The sequence below is a fragment of the Microtus ochrogaster genome, chromosome 5, assembly GCF_000317375.1.
Source record: "Microtus ochrogaster isolate Prairie Vole_2 chromosome 5, MicOch1.0, whole genome shotgun sequence".
Lineage (NCBI taxonomy): Eukaryota > Metazoa > Chordata > Mammalia > Rodentia > Cricetidae > Microtus > Microtus ochrogaster.
Genome location: NC_022012.1, coordinates 47950075 through 47953792, shown reverse-complemented (window position 1 = coordinate 47953792; position 3718 = coordinate 47950075). Strand labels below are relative to the sequence as shown.

Genomic DNA, 3718 nt, shown 5'->3' with positions numbered 1-3718 from the left:
TGGCAGCTACCAAGAAAACATGCTTTACTCTTTCCCAAGCTTTCTCAGGCTTTCAGTGGATTCAGTTGTCCACATGTCTGGGTGCCATCTGTTGTAATAGGGGCAGCGGGGCTACGTCCCCGGCACCCGGCCGCCCCCACGGCTAGCTTTACACGAAATAATTACACGAAAACTGTATTCTTTTAATCACTGTAACGGCGTAAACGAATGCAGACAGATTGTAAAAATATGTATATACAGCTTTAATAGACTTACAGAACCACCATTCCCGTGGAGACCAGGAAAGCAGAAGCAGCAGCTGGGAGCATGCTCGCCAAATTTATAGGCAAACATTATCCCGAGGCGAACACGCCCCCTAAGGGGCAGGACTTATCCCTACACATTTACAAACAAAATTTTGGAATATGGGTGCAGTTCTGTCCAAACTCCTTTCTGTGGTTTATTGGGCGAAGTAATTTTTTGAGGGTGTTCATGGCAACCTCTTGGAGGGTTGTGGTCTATCAAACCATATTAGCCTGGAATGAGTCCACAGGTTCTCATTCTCTGTGGAAACAAAAAAAGAACCTCTTTTACAAAGTAACATATCCTTAGACCCAAATTTTTGAAGTCAAGATACCTTTATAATATGCATGCTGGTTTAGCTTAGCAAACCATACAATGAAATATCTCTCTGTACTTAGTTCCTTCAACAGTCAAAAAAATCCAAAGAAAACAGAATAATATACATAATCCAATCTCTCAGTGTATAGTCCATCTTTATGTGGCTTATTTTTCTTTACTCCTTTTAACTGATGACTGTATTCTGTCTCTTTAAAGACTTTTAAAGAACAATTTACTTCTTTTCTAGCTCTCTACTTTTTTCTTCTCTCTCCCAAGCCTACATACATTTATCCAACACCATGACCCATTTAGAGTTCTTTTATATCTGAATCTGTCTTTATTGTGTTATCTGTAACTCTTTACTGTCCAGGAGTGCTTCTTAAAATGCTGAGCATGTTTTAAAAATTTTACCTGCCTTTTTGCTAGGAGAAATACCTCCTATGCCCAACATGTGGACAACTGCATCCACATAAAACCTGAGAGAGCTTGGGAAGTAACAGCACTTTCTTGGGTGGGCTCTGCTTGCTAGAGGCAAGCACTCTCACTTAAGATAGGCTTCCTGACTCAGTTTCAGCTACAAAACCTTGCAACTCTTTTTTAAGAGTTCCTGCCTTGGTGAAAGGGGACTTGTGTGTGCTAGGCTAAGGGACATCAGGTGATACTTAATACAGTGGCTGGAAAGTTAGGAATTTCCTTTGGAATGTTAGGTACTTTCCGTTTTCATGGTCCTTTCCTGGGTGGTACCTGGGTGGTCTCAGTTTGTGGTCTTTCCTGGACCCTGGAACTCTGGAACCAGGTAATCTGAAACTTAGACCTACTGAGCTTGTGATGGTTGTGCTCTCCATACCCCAGGCATAGACAGCTGTTCTTTGGTTTTGTTTTGCCATTTTGAACAGGGTCTCTATGTAGCCATAGATGAGATAGGGACTTACTATGTAGGTTCTGCCTTTCAAGTGTTTGGATTAGTGGCAGGTGCCAACACACCCAGCCTTTGCTTTTTTCATTTAAAAAAATGCCAACATGCACAAATTTATGTACATATATATTGGATTAAGTAAAATGCTGCGGATCCCTGAGTGGGTGGCTGCAGCGGGCAGCAGGTCATGAGACCACGCCACAGGTCCCCAAAGTGTTGAGTCCTGAGAGCAGCTAGTCCCAGGCAGTTCCTGGAGTGGCTGCAGCAGGCCAAGAGTCCCAGTGGTGCATGAGAGACCTCGATGGTTTGTCCCACAAGGAGAGACAGATGAGACCATGCGGCAGGTCTCCGAAGGCAGCTGGTCCTGGCAGGGAGCCACATGGTGGGTGAGAGACAAAGACATGGACAGGCACACCATGCAGAGTGAGGTTGCATATTTATTTAGTGGATTATGGAAGGGAAGAGGAGAATGGGGAAGAACAGAGAGAAGAAGAGAGAGATGTGGGAAAGGAAGAAGTGGGAACAAGGGAGAGACAGAAGCTGCCTCTTTGAGGGGGGCTCAGAGACATGGATAGGCACGCCATGCAGAGTGTGAGGTTGGATATTTATTTAGTGTATTATGGCAGGGAAGAGGAGAAGGGGGAGAACAGAGAGGCTGAGAGAGACAGAGAGATGGGGTGGGGAAGGGAAGAAGGGAGAGACAGAAGCTGCTTCTTTGAGGGGGGGGGCTCTGAAAGCTGAAGATCAGCTTGCCACTGCTTGACAGGGGTGGGGGGAGTAGGCATGGCTTGTCTCTTAAAGGGACAGAGCAGACTATTATAGCATGCATGTGTACCATGTGCATGGATGGTGTCCCTGGAAGCCTGAGAGTGTCAGATGCCTTGGAACTAGAGTTACATTCTGCAAGAGTCACAAGAGCCCTTAACTTCTGAGCCATCTCTCCAGTCTGACAGCTTTTCTTTTTGTGAAGTTTAGGACAGCTACAAAATTAAGAGGGTTTACTCTGTAATGTGTCTGCTCATTTCCAACACCAGAAGGACACAGAATTTACTGCAAGCTCATATAATCATCACTGTTACTTATTATATAACATTAGGTCCATTAAATGGGGAGAAATATAGGCCAGAGTCTAAGAGGTAACAAGCATAACTTTTTTGTTGTTGTTGTTTTTAAGACAGGGTTCTCTGTGTCTTAGCTGTCCTGGAACTAGCTCTTGTAGGCCAGGCTGGCCTCGAACTCATAGAGATCTACCTGCTTCTGCCTTCCAAATGCTGGGATTAAAGGTGTGTGCCATCAATACCTGGTCCAAGCACAGCTTCTGCTTTCCTCCTTATAGTCTGTAGATATTTCTCTTCTGATGTCAGTATATGACAATATACAGAAATTATGCCTAAGGAAGCTTATCTAATTTTTGCCTTGACAATTTGTGTGGAATTCTTCACAAAGACATAAATGATTGCTCCCTTGGAACTTTGAATCTCTAGATTGACATTAAACCATTCTCTAAATTACATTGTTAATCTTTTTAAATTTGGCCAGCTTCTGCATTTAAGATCATGTAGCTACGGTTAAGTCCTATACCAAAACCACATTGGTTAGCTTGTCTCATATACAGGACCTAAGGTTCTCAGGTTCATACTAGGTATGCATTCCATTTGTTCAGGGACTATCTACCAGAAAGAGCCAAGAGAAAGGACCAGACCCTTTTAGAGTAAATTCGTCACGGAACACTTTCATGCAATCAATCTTAATATTGCTGTCCTTCCAACCCCCACTCTTGTATTGAACCCCGGGCCTCATGTACAGTGGGCTATACTTTCACCCTATAATTCCAGCCCAGAATTTTGTTTCTCTGATTTTCTGCTGTAAGATTAAGTTTATAAGACTCTGGTTTGGTCTAGACCCTCTGCATGTAGGTGACAGTCTTGGTCTGTTTGTGGGGCTCTAGCAGTCAGGAGAGGACCTGTCTCTGGTGCATGAGCTGATTTTTGGAACCTATTCCTCATGCTGGGATGCCTTGCAGCCTTGATGCAGGGGGAGCATCTTGGTCCTGCCTCAATTTGATGAGCCTTGTTTTATTGACTCCAGTGGGAGGCCTGCCCCTTTCTCTGGTTTGGAAAACTATGTTAAATTTGATCTCTGTTTTTCTTGGTATCCCAATAAAAAAAATGTGAGATTTTTTTAAATCATTTTAAAATTAAT

At 43.5% G+C, this 3718-nt stretch overlaps 1 protein-coding gene across 1 annotated transcript in view; it reads left to right on the top strand.

The window, feature by feature from the left end:
- Cul5 (cullin 5) overlaps nucleotides 1–3718 on the top strand; it is a 49385-nt gene that overhangs the window by 13700 nt on the left and 31967 nt on the right. The gene's annotated exons all lie outside the window — the stretch shown is intronic.